The sequence below is a fragment of the Limanda limanda genome, chromosome 20, assembly GCF_963576545.1.
Source record: "Limanda limanda chromosome 20, fLimLim1.1, whole genome shotgun sequence".
In the NCBI taxonomy this organism is placed as follows: Eukaryota; Metazoa; Chordata; class Actinopteri; order Pleuronectiformes; family Pleuronectidae; genus Limanda; species Limanda limanda.
The window spans coordinates 22,403,958-22,422,745 of NC_083655.1; positions in this window are offsets into that span (position 1 = coordinate 22,403,958).

Here is an 18,788-nt window from a genome sequence, read left to right on the forward strand (position 1 = left end):
AAATGGTTAAATTCTTGAATTTTTCATCACACATCATCCCAAATGTCACTAAACAGCTGGAAACGGGGAGATATGCCTTTTTTGGAAGCATTGATTAAGATTTCTGACTTTTTCATCACATGTCAGCCCAAGTGTCAGAAAAGCGCTGGAAACAGGGAGATCTGCCTTTTTTTGGAAGAAAAGGTTAAATTCTTGATTTTTTCATCACACATCATGCCAAATGTCACTAAACAGCTGGAAACGGGGAGATAAGCCTTTTTTGGAAGCATTGATTAAGATTTCTGACTTTTTCATCACATGTCAGCCCAAGTGTCAGAAAAGCGCTGGAAACAGGGAGATAAGCCTTTTTTGGAAGAAATGGTTAAATTCTTGAATTTTTCATCACACATCATCCCAAATGTCACTAAACAGCTGGAAACGGGGAGATAAGCCTTTTTTGGAAGCAATGGTTAACATTTTGACTTTTTCATCACATATCAGCTCCAGTGTCAGAAAAGCGCTGGAAACAGGGAGATCTGCCTTTTTTTGGAAGAAAAGGTTAAATTCTTGAATTTTTCATCTCACATCATCCCAAATGTCACTAAACAGCTGGAAACGGGGAGATAAGCCTTTTTTGGAAGCATTGAGTAAGATTTCTGACTTTTTCATCACATGTCAGCCCAAGTGTCAGAAAAGCGCTGGAAACAGGGAGATAAGCCTTTTTTGGAAGAAATGGTTAAATTCTTGAATTTTTCATCACACATCATCCCAAATGTCACTAAACAGCTGGAAACGGGGAGATAAGCCTTTTTTGGAAGCATTGATTAAGATTTCTGACTTTTTCATCACATGTCAGCCCAAGTGTCAGAAAAGCGCTGGAAACAGGGAGATAAGCCTTTTTTGGAAGAAATGGTTAAATTCTTGAATTTTTTATCACACATCATCCCAAATGTCACTAAACAGCTGGAAACGGGGAGATAAGCCTTTTTTGGAAGCATTGATTAAGATTTCTGACTTTTTCATCACATGTCAGCCCAAGTGTCAGAAAAGCGCTGGAAACAGGGAGATAAGCCTTTTTTGGAAGAAATGGTTAAATTCTTGAATTTTTCATCACACATCATCCCAAATGTCACTAAACAGCTGGAAACGGGGAGATAAGCCTTTTTTGGAAGCATTGATTAAGATTTCTGACTTTTTCATCACATGTCAGCCCAAGTGTCAGAAAAACGCTGGAAACAGGGAGACAAGCCTTTTTTGGAAGAAATGGTTAAATTCTTGAATTTTTCATCACACATCATCCCAAATGTCACTAAACAGCTGGAAACGGGGAGATAAGCCTTTTTTGGAAGCAATGGTTAACATTTTGACTTTTTCATCACATATCAGCTCCAGTGTCAGAAAAGCGCTGGAAACAGGGAGATCTGCCTTTTTTTGGAAGAAAAGGTTAAATTCTTGAATTTTTCATCACACATCATCCCAAATGTCACTAAACAGCTGGAAACGGGGAGATAAGCCTTTTTTGGAAGCATTGATTAAGATTTCTGACTTTTTCATCACATGTCAGCCCAAGTGTCAGAAAAGCGCTGGAAACAGGGAGATCTGCCTTTTTTTGGAAGAAAAGGTTATATTCTTGAATTTTTCATCACACATCATCCCAAATGTCACTAAACAGCTGGAAACGGGGAGATAAGCCTTTTTTGGAAGCATTGATTAAGATTTCTGACTTTTTCATCACATGTCAGCCCAAGTGTCAGAAAAGCGCTGGAAACAGGGAGATAAGCCTTTTTTGGAAGAAATGGTTAAATTCTTGAATTTTTCATCACACATCATCCCAAATGTCACTAAACAGCTGGAAACGGGGAGATAAGCCTTTTTTGGAAGCATTGATTAAGATTTCTGACTTTTTCATCACATGTCAGCCCAAGTGTCAGAAAAGCGCTGGAAACAGGGAGATCTGCCTTTTTTTGGAAGAAAAGGTTAAATTCTTGATTTTTTCATCACACATCATGCCAAATGTCACTAAACAGCTGGAAACGGGGAGATAAGCCTTTTTTGGAAGCATTGATTAAGATTTCTGACTTTTTCATCACATGTCAGCCCAAGTGTCAGAAAAGCGCTGGAAACAGGGAGATAAGCCTTTTTTGGAAGAAAATGTTAATTTCTTGAATTTTTCATCACACATCATCCCAAATGTCACTAAACAGCTGGAAACGGGGAGATAAGCCTTTTTTGGAAGCATTGATTAAGATTTCTGACTTTTTCATCACATGTCAGCCCAAGTGTCAGAAAAGCGCTGGAAACAGGGAGATAAGCCTTTTTTGGAAGAAATGGTTAAATTCTTGAATTTTTCATCACACATCATCCCAAATGTCACTAAACAGCTGGAAACGGGGAGATAAGCCTTTTTTGGAAGCAATGGTTAACATTTTGACTTTTTCATCACATATCAGCTCCAGTGTCAGAAAAGCGCTGGAAACAGGGAGATCTGCCTTTTTTTGGAAGAAAAGGTTAAATTCTTGAATTTTTCATCTCACATCATCCCAAATGTCACTAAACAGCTGGAAACGGGGAGATAAGCCTTTTTTGGAAGCATTGAGTAAGATTTCTGACTTTTTCATCACATGTCAGCCCAAGTGTCAGAAAAGCGCTGGAAACAGGGAGATAAGCCTTTTTTGGAAGAAATGGTTAAATTCTTGAATTTTTCATCACACATCATCCCAAATGTCACTAAACAGCTGGAAACGGGGAGATAAGCCTTTTTTGGAAGCATTGATTAAGATTTCTGACTTTTTCATCACATGTCAGCCCAAGTGTCAGAAAAGCGCTGGAAACAGGGAGATAAGCCTTTTTTGGAAGAAATGGTTAAATTCTTGAATTTTTCATCACACATCATCCCAAATGTCACTAAACAGCTGGAAACGGGGAGATAAGCCTTTTTTGGAAGCATTGATTAAGATTTCTGACTTTTTCATCACATGTCAGCCCAAGTGTCAGAAAAGCGCTGGAAACAGGGAGATCTGCCTTTTTTTGGAAGAAAAGGTTATATTCTTGAATTTTTCATCACACATCATCCCAAATGTCACTAAACAGCTGGAAACGGGGAGATAAGCCTTTTTTGGAAGCAATGGTTAACATTTTGACTTTTTCATCACATATCAGCTCCAGTGTCAGAAAAGCGCTGGAAACAGGGAGATCTGCCTTTTTTTGGAAGAAAAGGTTATATTCTTGAATTTTTCATCACACATCATCCCAAATGTCACTAAACAGCTGGAAACGGGGAGATAAGCCTTTTTTGGAAGCAATGGTTAACATTTTGACTTTTTCATCACATATCAGCTCCAGTGTCAGAAAAGCGCTGGAAACAGGTAGATCTGCCTTTTTTTTTGAAGAAAAGGTTAAATTCTTGAATTTTTCATCACACATCATCCCAAATGTCACTAAACAGCTGGAAACGGGGAGATAAGCCTTTTTTGGAAGCATTGATTAAGATTTCTGACTTTTTCATCACATGTCAGCCCAAGTGTCAGAAAAGCGCTGGAAACAGGGAGATAAGCCTTTTTTGGAAGAAATGGTTAAATTCTTGAATTTTTCATCACACATCATCCCAAATGTCACTAAACAGCTGGAAACGGGGAGATAAGCCTTTTTTGGAAGCAATGGTTAACATTTTGACTTTTTCATCACATATCAGCTCCAGTGTCAGAAAAGCGCTGGAAACAGGGAGATCTGCCTTTTTTTGGAAGAAAAGGTTAAATTCTTGAATTTTTCATCTCACATCATCCCGAATGTCACTAAACAGCTGGAAACGGGGAGATAAGCCTTTTTTGGAAGCATTGATTAAGATTTCTGACTTTTTCATCACATGTCAGCCCAAGTGTCAGAAAAGCGCTGGAAACAGGGAGATAAGCCTTTTTTGGAAGAAATGGTTAAATTCTTGAATTTTTCATCACACATCATCCCAAATGTCACTAAACAGCTGGAAACGGGGAGATATGCCTTTTTTGGAAGCATTGATTAAGATTTCTGACTTTTTCATCACATGTCAGCCCAAGTGTCAGAAAAGCGCTGGAAACAGGGAGATCTGCCTTTTTTTGGAAGAAAAGGTTATATTCTTGAATTTTTCATCACACATCATCCCAAATGTCACTAAACAGCTGGAAACGGGGAGATAAGCCTTTTTTGGAAGCATTGATTAAGATTTCTGACTTTTTCATCACATGTCAGCCCAAGTGTCAGAAAAGCGCTGGAAACAGGGAGATAAGCCTTTTTTGGAAGAAATGGTTAAATTCTTGAATTTTTCATCACACATCATCCCAAATGTCACTAAACAGCTGGAAACGGGGAGATAAGCCTTTTTTGGAAGCATTGATTAAGATTTCTGACTTTTTCATCACATGTCAGCCCAAGTGTCAGAAAAGCGCTGGAAACAGGGAGATCTGCCTTTTTTTGGAAGAAAAGGTTATATTCTTGAGTTTTTCATCACACATCATCCCAAATGTCACTAAACAGCTGGAAACTGGGAGATAAGCCTTTTTTGGAAGCAATGGTTAACATTTTGACTTTTTCATCACATATCAGCTCCAGTGTCAGAAAAGCGCTGGAAACAGGGAGATCTGCCTTTTTTTGGAAGAAAAGGTTAAATTCTTGAATTTTTCATCACACATCATCCCAAATGTCACTAAACAGCTGGAAACGGGGAGATAAGCCTTTTTTGGAAGCATTGATTAAGATTTCTGACTTTTTCATCACATGTCAGCCCAAGTGTCAGAAAAGCGCTGGAAACAGGGAGATAAGCCTTTTTTGGAGGAAATGGTTAAATTCTTGAATTTTTCATCACACATCATCCCAAATGTCACTAAACAGCTGGAAACGGGGAGATAAGCCTTTTTTGGAAGCATTGATTAAGATTTCTGACTTTTTCATCACATGTCAGCCCAAGTGTCAGAAAAGCGCTGGAAACAGGGAGATCTGCCTTTTTTTGGAAGAAAAGGTTATATTCTTGAATTTTTCATCACACATCATCCCAAATGTCACTAAACAGCTGGAAACGGGGAGATAAGCCTTTTTTGGAAGCAATGGGTAACATTTTGACTTTTTCATCACATATCAGCTCCAGTGTCAGAAAAGCGCTGGAAATAGGTATATCTGCCTTTTTTTGGAAGAAAAGGTTAAATTCTTGAATTTTTCATCACACATCATCCCAAATGTCACTAAACAGCTGGAAACGGGGAGATAAGCCTTTTTTGGAAGCATTGATTAAGATTTCTGACTTTTTCATCACATGTCAGCCCAAGTGTCAGAAAAGCGCTGGAAACAGGGAGATAAGCCTTTTTTGGAAGAAATGGTTAAATTCTTGAATTTTTCATCACACATCATCCCAAATGTCACTAAACAGCTGGAAACGGGGAGATAAGCCTTTTTTGGAAGCATTGATTAAGATTTCTGACTTTTTCATCACATGTCAGCCCAAGTGTCAGAAAAGCGCTGGAAACAGGGAGATAAGCCTTTTTTGGAAGAAATGGTTAAATTCTTGAATTTTTCATCACACATCATCCCAAATGTCACTAAACAGCTGGAAACGGGGAGATAAGCCTTTTTTGGAAGCAATGGTTAACATTTTGACTTTTTCATCACATATCAGCTCCAGTGTCAGAAAAGCGCTGGAAACAGGGAGATCTGCCTTTTTTTGGAAGAAAAGGTTAAATTCTTGAATTTTTCATCTCACATCATCCCAAATGTCACTAAACAGCTGGAAACGGGGAGATAAGCCTTTTTTGGAAGCATTGAGTAAGATTTCTGACTTTTTCATCACATGTCAGCCCAAGTGTCAGAAAAGCGCTGGAAACAGGGAGATAAGCCTTTTTTGGAAGAAATGGTTAAATTCTTGAATTTTTCATCACACATCATCCCAAATGTCACTAAACAGCTGGAAACGGGGAGATAAGCCTTTTTTGGAAGCATTGATTAAGATTTCTGACTTTTTCATCACATGTCAGCCCAAGTGTCAGAAAAGCGCTGGAAACAGGGAGATAAGCCTTTTTTGGAAGAAATGGTTAAATTCTTGAATTTTTTATCACACATCATCCCAAATGTCACTAAACAGCTGGAAACGGGGAGATAAGCCTTTTTTGGAAGCATTGATTAAGATTTCTGACTTTTTCATCACATGTCAGCCCAAGTGTCAGAAAAGCGCTGGAAACAGGGAGATAAGCCTTTTTTGGAAGAAATGGTTAAATTCTTGAATTTTTCATCACACATCATCCCAAATGTCACTAAACAGCTGGAAACGGGGAGATAAGCCTTTTTTGGAAGCATTGATTAAGATTTCTGACTTTTTCATCACATGTCAGCCCAAGTGTCAGAAAAACGCTGGAAACAGGGAGACAAGCCTTTTTTGGAAGAAATGGTTAAATTCTTGAATTTTTCATCACACATCATCCCAAATGTCACTAAACAGCTGGAAACGGGGAGATAAGCCTTTTTTGGAAGCAATGGTTAACATTTTGACTTTTTCATCACATATCAGCTCCAGTGTCAGAAAAGCGCTGGAAACAGGGAGATCTGCCTTTTTTTGGAAGAAAAGGTTAAATTCTTGAATTTTTCATCACACATCATCCCAAATGTCACTAAACAGCTGGAAACGGGGAGATAAGCCTTTTTTGGAAGCATTGATTAAGATTTCTGACTTTTTCATCACATGTCAGCCCAAGTGTCAGAAAAGCGCTGGAAACAGGGAGATCTGCCTTTTTTTGGAAGAAAAGGTTATATTCTTGAATTTTTCATCACACATCATCCCAAATGTCACTAAACAGCTGGAAACGGGGAGATAAGCCTTTTTTGGAAGCATTGATTAAGATTTCTGACTTTTTCATCACATGTCAGCCCAAGTGTCAGAAAAGCGCTGGAAACAGGGAGATAAGCCTTTTTTGGAAGAAATGGTTAAATTCTTGAATTTTTCATCACACATCATCCCAAATGTCACTAAACAGCTGGAAACGGGGAGATAAGCCTTTTTTGGAAGCATTGATTAAGATTTCTGACTTTTTCATCACATGTCAGCCCAAGTGTCAGAAAAGCGCTGGAAACAGGGAGATCTGCCTTTTTTTGGAAGAAAAGGTTAAATTCTTGATTTTTTCATCACACATCATGCCAAATGTCACTAAACAGCTGGAAACGGGGAGATAAGCCTTTTTTGGAAGCATTGATTAAGATTTCTGACTTTTTCATCACATGTCAGCCCAAGTGTCAGAAAAGCGCTGGAAACAGGGAGATAAGCCTTTTTTGGAAGAAAATGTTAATTTCTTGAATTTTTCATCACACATCATCCCAAATGTCACTAAACAGCTGGAAACGGGGAGATAAGCCTTTTTTGGAAGCATTGATTAAGATTTCTGACTTTTTCATCACATGTCAGCCCAAGTGTCAGAAAAGCGCTGGAAACAGGGAGATAAGCCTTTTTTGGAAGAAATGGTTAAATTCTTGAATTTTTCATCACACATCATCCCAAATGTCACTAAACAGCTGGAAACGGGGAGATAAGCCTTTTTTGGAAGCAATGGTTAACATTTTGACTTTTTCATCACATATCAGCTCCAGTGTCAGAAAAGCGCTGGAAACAGGGAGATCTGCCTTTTTTTGGAAGAAAAGGTTAAATTCTTGAATTTTTCATCTCACATCATCCCAAATGTCACTAAACAGCTGGAAACGGGGAGATAAGCCTTTTTTGGAAGCATTGAGTAAGATTTCTGACTTTTTCATCACATGTCAGCCCAAGTGTCAGAAAAGCGCTGGAAACAGGGAGATAAGCCTTTTTTGGAAGAAATGGTTAAATTCTTGAATTTTTCATCACACATCATCCCAAATGTCACTAAACAGCTGGAAACGGGGAGATAAGCCTTTTTTGGAAGCATTGATTAAGATTTCTGACTTTTTCATCACATGTCAGCCCAAGTGTCAGAAAAGCGCTGGAAACAGGGAGATAAGCCTTTTTTGGAAGAAATGGTTAAATTCTTGAATTTTTCATCACACATCATCCCAAATGTCACTAAACAGCTGGAAACGGGGAGATAAGCCTTTTTTGGAAGCATTGATTAAGATTTCTGACTTTTTCATCACATGTCAGCCCAAGTGTCAGAAAAGCGCTGGAAACAGGGAGATCTGCCTTTTTTTGGAAGAAAAGGTTATATTCTTGAATTTTTCATCACACATCATCCCAAATGTCACTAAACAGCTGGAAACGGGGAGATAAGCCTTTTTTGGAAGCAATGGTTAACATTTTGACTTTTTCATCACATATCAGCTCCAGTGTCAGAAAAGCGCTGGAAACAGGGAGATCTGCCTTTTTTTGGAAGAAAAGGTTATATTCTTGAATTTTTCATCACACATCATCCCAAATGTCACTAAACAGCTGGAAACGGGGAGATAAGCCTTTTTTGGAAGCAATGGTTAACATTTTGACTTTTTCATCACATATCAGCTCCAGTGTCAGAAAAGCGCTGGAAACAGGTAGATCTGCCTTTTTTTTTGAAGAAAAGGTTAAATTCTTGAATTTTTCATCACACATCATCCCAAATGTCACTAAACAGCTGGAAACGGGGAGATAAGCCTTTTTTGGAAGCATTGATTAAGATTTCTGACTTTTTCATCACATGTCAGCCCAAGTGTCAGAAAAGCGCTGGAAACAGGGAGATAAGCCTTTTTTGGAAGAAATGGTTAAATTCTTGAATTTTTCATCACACATCATCCCAAATGTCACTAAACAGCTGGAAACGGGGAGATAAGCCTTTTTTGGAAGCAATGGTTAACATTTTGACTTTTTCATCACATATCAGCTCCAGTGTCAGAAAAGCGCTGGAAACAGGGAGATCTGCCTTTTTTTGGAAGAAAAGGTTAAATTCTTGAATTTTTCATCTCACATCATCCCGAATGTCACTAAACAGCTGGAAACGGGGAGATAAGCCTTTTTTGGAAGCATTGATTAAGATTTCTGACTTTTTCATCACATGTCAGCCCAAGTGTCAGAAAAGCGCTGGAAACAGGGAGATAAGCCTTTTTTGGAAGAAATGGTTAAATTCTTGAATTTTTCATCACACATCATCCCAAATGTCACTAAACAGCTGGAAACGGGGAGATATGCCTTTTTTGGAAGCATTGATTAAGATTTCTGACTTTTTCATCACATGTCAGCCCAAGTGTCAGAAAAGCGCTGGAAACAGGGAGATCTGCCTTTTTTTGGAAGAAAAGGTTATATTCTTGAATTTTTCATCACACATCATCCCAAATGTCACTAAACAGCTGGAAACGGGGAGATAAGCCTTTTTTGGAAGCATTGATTAAGATTTCTGACTTTTTCATCACATGTCAGCCCAAGTGTCAGAAAAGCGCTGGAAACAGGGAGATAAGCCTTTTTTGGAAGAAATGGTTAAATTCTTGAATTTTTCATCACACATCATCCCAAATGTCACTAAACAGCTGGAAACGGGGAGATAAGCCTTTTTTGGAAGCATTGATTAAGATTTCTGACTTTTTCATCACATGTCAGCCCAAGTGTCAGAAAAGCGCTGGAAACAGGGAGATCTGCCTTTTTTTGGAAGAAAAGGTTATATTCTTGAGTTTTTCATCACACATCATCCCAAATGTCACTAAACAGCTGGAAACTGGGAGATAAGCCTTTTTTGGAAGCAATGGTTAACATTTTGACTTTTTCATCACATATCAGCTCCAGTGTCAGAAAAGCGCTGGAAACAGGGAGATCTGCCTTTTTTTGGAAGAAAAGGTTAAATTCTTGAATTTTTCATCACACATCATCCCAAATGTCACTAAACAGCTGGAAACGGGGAGATAAGCCTTTTTTGGAAGCATTGATTAAGATTTCTGACTTTTTCATCACATGTCAGCCCAAGTGTCAGAAAAGCGCTGGAAACAGGGAGATAAGCCTTTTTTGGAGGAAATGGTTAAATTCTTGAATTTTTCATCACACATCATCCCAAATGTCACTAAACAGCTGGAAACGGGGAGATAAGCCTTTTTTGGAAGCATTGATTAAGATTTCTGACTTTTTCATCACATGTCAGCCCAAGTGTCAGAAAAGCGCTGGAAACAGGGAGATCTGCCTTTTTTTGGAAGAAAAGGTTATATTCTTGAATTTTTCATCACACATCATCCCAAATGTCACTAAACAGCTGGAAACGGGGAGATAAGCCTTTTTTGGAAGCAATGGGTAACATTTTGACTTTTTCATCACATATCAGCTCCAGTGTCAGAAAAGCGCTGGAAATAGGTATATCTGCCTTTTTTTGGAAGAAAAGGTTAAATTCTTGAATTTTTCATCACACATCATCCCAAATGTCACTAAACAGCTGGAAACGGGGAGATAAGCCTTTTTTGGAAGCATTGATTAAGATTTCTGACTTTTTCATCACATGTCAGCCCAAGTGTCAGAAAAGCGCTGGAAACAGGGAGATAAGCCTTTTTTGGAAGAAATGGTTAAATTCTTGAATTTTTCATCACACATCATCCCAAATGTCACTAAACAGCTGGAAACGGGGAGATAAGCCTTTTTTGGAAGCATTGATTAAGATTTCTGACTTTTTCATCACATGTCAGCCCAAGTGTCAGAAAAGCGCTGGAAACAGGGAGATAAGCCTTTTTTGGAAGAAATGGTTAAATTCTTGAATTTTTCATCACACATCATCCCAAATGTCACTAAACAGCTGGAAACGGGGAGATAAGCCTTTTTTGGAAGCATTGATTAAGATTTCTGACTTTTTCATCACATGTCAGCCCAAGTGTCAGAAAAGCGCTGGAAACAGGGAGATAAGCCTTTTTTGGAAGAAATGGTTAAATTCTTGAATTTTTCATCACACATCATCCCAAATGTCACTAAACAGCTGGAAACGGGGAGATTATTCTTTTTTGGAAGCAATGGTTAACATTTTGACATTTTCATCACTTATCAGCTCCAGTGTCAGAAAAGCGCTGGAAACAGGGAGATCTGCCTTTTTTTGGAAGAAATGGTTAAATTCTTGAATTTTTTATCACACATCATCCCAAATGTCACTAAACAGCTGGAAACGGGGAGATAAGCCTTTTTTGGAAGCATTGATTAAGATTTCTGACTTTTTCATCACATGTCAGCCCAAGTGTCAGAAAAGCGCTGGAAACAGGGAGATAAGCCTTTTTTGGAAGAAATGGTTAAATTCTTGAATTTTTCATCACACATCATCCCAAATGTCACTAAACAGCTGGAAACGGGGAGATAAGCCTTTTTTGGAAGCATTGATTAAGATTTCTGACTTTTTCATCACTTGTCAGCCCAAGTGTCAGAAAAGCGCTGGAAACAGGGAGATCTGCCTTTTTTTGGAAGAAAAGGTTATATTCTTGAATTTTTCATCACACATCATCCCAAATGTCACTAAACAGCTGGAAACGGGGAGATAAGCCTTTTTTGGAAGCAATGGTTAACATTTTGACTTTTTCATCACATATCAGCTCCAGTGTCAGAAAAGCGCTGGAAACAGGGAGATCTGCCTTTTTTTGGAAGAAAAGGTTAAATTCTTGAATTTTTCATCACACATCATCCCAAATGTCACTAAACAGCTGGAAACGGGGAGATAAGCCTTTTTTGGAAGCAATGGTTAACATTTTGACATTTTCATCACTTATCAGCTCCAGTGTCAGAAAAGCGTTGGAAACAGGGAGATCTGCCTTTTTTTGGAAGAAATGGTTAAATTCTTGAATTTTTTATCACACATCATCCCAAATGTCACTAAACAGCTGGAAACGGGGAGATAAGCCTTTTTTGGAAGCATTGATTAAGATTTCTGACTTTTTCATCACATGTCAGCCCAAGTGTCAGAAAAGCGCTGGAAACAGGGAGATAAGCCTTTTTTGGAAGAAATGGTTAAATTCTTGAATTTTTCATCACACATCATCCCAAATGTCACTAAACAGCTGGAAACGGGGAGATAAGCCTTTTTTGGAAGCATTGATTAAGATTTCTAACTTTTTCATCACATGTCAGCCCAAGTGTCAGAAAAGCGCTGGAAACAGGGAGATAAGCCTTTTTTGGAAGAAATGGTTAAATTCTTGAATTTTTCATCACACATCATCCCAAATGTCACAAACAGCTGGAAACGGGGAGATTATTCTTTTTTGGAAGCAATGGTTAACATTTTGACATTTTCATCACTTATCAGCTCCAGTGTCAGAAAAGCGCTGGAAACAGGGAGATCTGCCTTTTTTTGGAAGAAATGGTTAAATTCTTGAATTTTTTATCACACATCATCCCAAATGTCACTAAACAGCTGGAAACGGGGAGATAAGCCTTTTTTGGAAGCATTGATTAAGATTTCTGACTTTTTCATCACATGTCAGCCCAAGTGTCAGAAAAGCGCTGGAAACAGGGAGATAAGCCTTTTTTGGAAGAAAAGGTTAAATTCTTGAATTTTTCATCACACAACATCCCAAATGTCACTAAACAGCTGGAAACGGGGAGATAAGCCTTTTTTGGAAGCATTGATTAAGATTTCTGACTTTTTCATCACATGTCAGCCCAAGTGTCAGAAAAGCGCTGGAAACAGGGAGATCTGCCTTTTTTTGGAAGAAAAGGTTATATTCTTGAATTTTTCATCACACATCATCCCAAATGTCACTAAACAGCTGGAAACGGGGAGATAAGCCTTTTTTGGAAGCAATGGTTAACATTTTGACATTTTCATCACTTATCAGCTCCAGTGTCAGAAAAGCGTTGGAAACAGGGAGATAAGCCTTTTTTGGAAGAAATGGTTAAATTCTTGAATTTTTCATCACACATCATCCCAAATTTCACTAAACAGCTGGAAACGGGGAGATAAGCCTTTTTTGGAAGCATTGATTAAGATTTCTGACTTTTTCATCACATGTCAGCCCAAGTGTCAGAAAAGCGCTGGAAACAGGGAGATAAGCCTTTTTTGGAAGAAATGGTTAAATTCTTGAATTTTTCATCCCACATCATCCCAAATGTCACTAAACAGCTGGAAACGGGGAGATTATTCTTTTTTGGAAGCAATGGTTAACATTTTGACATTTTCATCACTTATCAGCTCCAGTGTCAGAAAAGCGCTGGAAACAGGGAGATAAGCCTTTTTTGGAAGAAATGGTTAAATTCTTGAATTTTTCATCACACATCATCCCAAATGTCACTAAACAGCTGGAAACGGGGAGATAAGCCTTTTTTGGAAGCATTGATTAAGATTTCTGACTTTTTCATCACTTGTCAGCCCAAGTGTCAGAAAAGCGCTGGAAACAGGGAGATCTGCCTTTTTTTGGAAGAAAAGGTTATATTCTTGAATTTTTCATCACACATCATCCCAAATGTCACTAAACAGCTGGAAACGGGGAGATAAGCCTTTTTTGGAAGCAATGGTTAACATTTTGACTTTTTCATCACATATCAGCTCCAGTGTCAGAAAAGCGCTGGAAACAGGGAGATAAGCCTTTTTTGGAAGAAATGGTTAAGATTTCTGACTTTTTCATCACATGTCAGCCCAAGTGTCAGAAAAGCGCTGGAAACAGGGAGATAAGCCTTTTTTGGAAGAAATGGTTAAATTCTTGAATTTTTCATCACACATCATCCCAAATGTCACTAAACAGCTGGAAACGGGGAGATAAGCCTTTTTTGGAAGCATTGATTAAGATTTCTGACTTTTTCATCACATGTCAGCCCAAGTGTCAGAAAAGCGCTGGAAACAGGGAGATAAGCCTTTTTTGGAAGAAATGGTTAAATTCTTGAATTTTTCATCACACATCATCCCAAATGTCACTAAACAGCTGGAAACGGGGAGATAAGCCTTTTTTGGAAGCATTGATTAAGATTTCTGACTTTTTCATCACATGTCAGCCCAAGTGTCGGAAAAGCGCTGGAAACAGGGAGATCTGCCTTTTTTTGGAAGAAAAGGTTATATTCTTGAATTTTTCATCGCACATCATCCCAAATGTCACTAAACAGCTGGAAACGGGGAGATAAGCCTTTTTTGGAAGCAATGGTTAACATTTTGACTTTTTCATCACATATCAGCTCCAGTGTCAGAAAAGCGCTGGAAACAGGGAGATCTGCCTTTTTTTGGAAGAAAAGGTTAAATTCTTGAATTTTTCATCACACATCATCCCAAATGTCACTAAACAGCTGGAAACGGGGAGATAAGCCTTTTTTGGAAGCATTGATTAAGATTTCTGACTTTTTCATCACATGTCAGCCCAAGTGTCAGAAAAGCGCTGGAAACAGGGAGATAAGCCTTTTTTGGAAGAAATGGTTAAATTCTTGAATTTTTCATCACACATCATCCCAAATGTCACTAAACAGCTGGAAACGGGGAGATAAGCCTTTTTTGGAAGCAATGGTTAACATTTTGACTTTTTCATCACATATCAGCTCCAGTGTCAGAAAAGCGCTGGAAACAGGGAGATCTGCCTTTTTTTGGAAGAAAAGGTTAAATTCTTGAATTTTTCATCTCACATCATCCCAAATGTCACTAAACAGCTGGAAACGGGGAGATAAGCCTTTTTTGGAAGCATTGATTAAGATTTCTGACTTTTTCATCACATGTCAGCCCAAGTGTCAGAAAAGCGCTGGAAACAGGGAGATAAGTCTTTTTTGGAAGAAATGGTTAAATTCTTGAATTTTTCATCACACATCATCCCAAATGTCACTAAACAGCTGGAAACGGGGAGATAAGCCTTTTTTGGAAGCATTGATTAAGATTTCTGACTTTTTCATCACATGTCAGCCCAAGTGTCAGATAAGCGCTGGAAACAGGGAGATAAGCCTTTTTTGGAAGAAATGGTTAAATTCTTGAATTTTTCATCACACATCATCCCAAATGTCACTAAACAGCTGGAAACGGGGAGATAAGCCTTTTTTGGAAGCAATGGTTAACATTTTGACTTTTTCATCACATATCAGCTCCAGTGTCAGAAAAGCGCTGGAAACAGGGAGATCTGCCTTTTTTTGGAAGAAAAGGTTAAATTCTTGAATTTTTCATCACACATCATCCCAAATGTCACTAAACAGCTGGAAACGGGGAGATAAGCCTTTTTTGGAAGCATTGATTAAGATTTCTGACTTTTTCATCACATGTCAGCCCAAGTGTCAGAAAAGCGCTGGAAACAGGGAGATAAGCCTTTTTTGGAGGAAATGGTTAAATTCTTGAATTTTTCATCACACATCATCCCAAATGTCACTAAACAGCTGGAAACGGGGAGATAAGCTTTTTTGGAAGCATTGATTAAGATTTCTGACTTTTTCATCACATGTCAGCCCAAGTGTCAGAAAAGCGCTGGAAACAGGGAGATCTGCCTTTTTTTGGAAGAAAAGGTTATATTCTTGAATTTTCATCACACATCATCCCAAATGTCACTAAACAGCTGGAAACGGGGAGATAAGCCTTTTTTGGAAGCAATGGTTAACATTTTGACTTTTTCATCACATATCAGCTCCAGTGTCAGAAAAGCGCTGGAAACAGGGAGATCTGCCTTTTTTTGGAAGAAAAGGTTAAATTCTTGAATTTTTCATTACACATCATCCCAAATGTCACTAAACAGCTGGGAAACGGGGAGATAAGCCTTTTTTGGAAGCATTGATTAAGATTTCTGACTTTTTTCATCACATGTCAGCCCAAGTGTCAGAAAAGCGCTGGAAACAGGGAGATAAGCCTTTTTTGGAAGAAATGGTTAAATTCTTGAATTTTTCATCACACATCATCCCAAATGTCACTAAACAGCTGGAAACGGGAGATAAGCCTTTTTTGGAAGCATTGATTAAGATTTCTGACTTTTTCATCACATGTCAGCCCAAGTGTCAGAAAAGCGCTGGAAACAGGGAGATAAGCCTTTTTTGGAAGAAATGGTTAAATTCTTGAATTTTTCATCACACATCATCCCAAATGTCACTAAACAGCTGGAAACGGGGAGATAAGCCTTTTTTGGAAGCATTGATTAAGATTTCTGACTTTTTCATCACATGTCAGCCCAAGTGTCAGAAAAGCGCTGGAAACAGGGAGATAAGCCTTTTTTGGAAGAAATGGTTAAATTCTTGAATTTTTCATCACACATCATCCCAAATGTCACTAAACAGCTGGAAACGGGGAGATAATTCTTTTTTGGAAGCAATGGTTAACATTTTGACATTTTCATCACTTATCAGCTCCAGTGTCAGAAAAGCGCTGGAAACAGGGAGATAAGCCTTTTTTGGAAGAAAAGGTTAAATTCTTGAATTTTTCATCACACAACATCCCAAATGTCACTAAACAGCTGGAAACGGGGAGATAAGCCTTTTTTGGAAGCATTGATTAAGATTTCTGACTTTTTCATCACATATCAGCTCCAGTGTCAGAAAAGCGCTGGAAACAGGGAGATCTGCCCTTTTTTTGGAAGAAAAGGTTAAATTCTTGAATTTTTCATCTCACATCATCCCGAATGTCACTAAACAGCTGGAAACGGGGAGATGAGCCTTTTTTGGAAGCATTGATTAAGATTTCTGACTTTTTCATCACATGTCAGCCCAAGTGTCAGAAAAGCGCTGGAAACAGGGAGATAAGCCTTTTTTTGGAAGAAATGGTTAAATTCTTGAATTTTTCATCACACATCATCCCAAATGTCACTAAACAGCTGGAAACGGGGAGATAAGCCTTTTTTGGAAGCATTGATTAAGATTTCTGACTTTTTCATCACATGTCAGCCCAAGTGTCAGAAAAGCGCTGGAAACAGGGAGATCTGCCTTTTTTTGGAAGAAAAGGTTATATTCTTGAGTTTTTCATCACACATCATCCCAAATGTCACTAAACAGCTGGAAACTGGGAGATAAGCCTTTTTTGGAAGCAATGGTTAACATTTTGACTTTTTCATCACATGTCAGCTCCAGTGTCAGAAAAGCGCTGGAAACAGGGAGATCTGCCTTTTTTTGGAAGAAAAGGTTAAATTCTTGAATTTTTCATCACACATCATCCCAAATGTCACTAAACAGCTGGAAACGGGGAGATAAGCCTTTTTTGGAAGCATTGATTAAGATTTCTGACTTTTTCATCACATGTCAGCCCAAGTGTCAGAAAAGCGCTGGAAACAGGGAGATAAGCCTTTTTTGGAGGAAATGGTTAAATTCTTGAATTTTTCATCACACATCATCCCAAATGTCACTAAACAGCTGGAAACGGGGAGATAAGCCTTTTTTGGAAGCATTGATTAAGATTTCTGACTTTTTCATCACATGTCAGCCCAAGTGTCAGAAAAGCGCTGGGAAACAGGGAGATCTGCCTTTTTTTGGAAGAAAAGGTTATATTCTTGAATTTTTCATCACACATCATCCCAAATGTCACTAAACAGCTGGAAACGGGGAGATAAGCCTTTTTTGGAAGCAATGGTTAACATTTTGACTTTTTCATCACATATCAGCTCCAGTGTCAGAAAAGCGCTGGAAATAGGTAGATCTGCCTTTTTTTGGAAGAAAAGGTTAAATTCTTGAATTTTTCATCACACATCATCCAAATGTCACTAAACAGCTGGAAACGGGGAGATAAGCCTTTTTTGGAAGCATTGATTAAGATTTCTGACTTTTTCATCACATGTCAGCCCAAGTGTCAGAAAAGCGCTGGAAACAGGGAGATAAGCCTTTTTTGGAGGAAATGGTTAAATTCTTGAATTTTTCATCACACATCATCCCAAATGTCACTAAACAGCTGGAAACGGGGAGATAAGCTTTTTTGGAAGCATTGATTAAGATTTCTGACTTTTTCATCACATGTCAGCCCAAGTGTCAGAAAAGCGCTGGAAACAGGGAGATCTGCCTTTTTTTTGGAAGAAAAGGTTATATTCTTGAATTTTTCATCACACATCATCCCAAATGTCACTAAACAGCTGGAAACGGGGAGATAAGCCTTTTTTGGAAGCAATGGTTAACATTTTGACTTTTTCATCACATATCAGCTCCAGTGTCAGAAAAGCGCTGGAAACAGGGAGATCTGCCTTTTTTTGGAAGAAAAGGTTAAATTCTTGAATTTTTCATTACACATCATCCCAAATGTCACTAAACAGCTGGAAACGGGGAGATAAGCCTTTTTTGGAAGCATTGATTAAGATTTCTGACTTTTTCATCACATGTCAGCCCAAGTGTCAGAAAAGCGCTGGAAACAGGGAGATAAGCCTTTTTTGGAAGAAATGGTTAAATTCTTGAATTTTTCATCACACATCATCCCAAATGTCACTAAACAGCTGGAAACGGGGAGATAAGCCTTTTTTGGAAGCATTGATTAAGATTTCTGACTTTTTCATCACATGTCAGCCCAAGTGTCAGAAAAGCGCTGGAAACAGGGAGATAAGCCTTTTTTGGAAGAAATGGTTAAATTCTTGAATTTTTCATCACACATCATCCCAAATGTCACTAAACAGCTGGAAACGGGGAGATAAGCCTTTTTTGGAAGCATTGATTAAGATTTCTGACTTTTTCATCACATGTCAGCCCAAGTGTCAGAAAAGCGCTGGAAACAGGGAGATAAGCCTTTTTTGGAAGAAATGGTTAAATTCTTGAATTTTTCATCACACATCATCCCAAATGTCACTAAACAGCTGGAAACGGGGAGATAAGCCTTTTTTGGAAGCATTGATTAAGATTTCTGACTTTTTCATCACATGTCAGCCCAAGTGTCAGAAAAGCGCTGGAAACAGGGAGATCTGCCTTTTTTTGGAAGAAAAGGTTATATTCTTGAATTTGTCATCACACATCATCCCAAATGTCACTAAACAGCTGGAAACGGGGAGATAAGCCTTTTTTGGAAGCATTG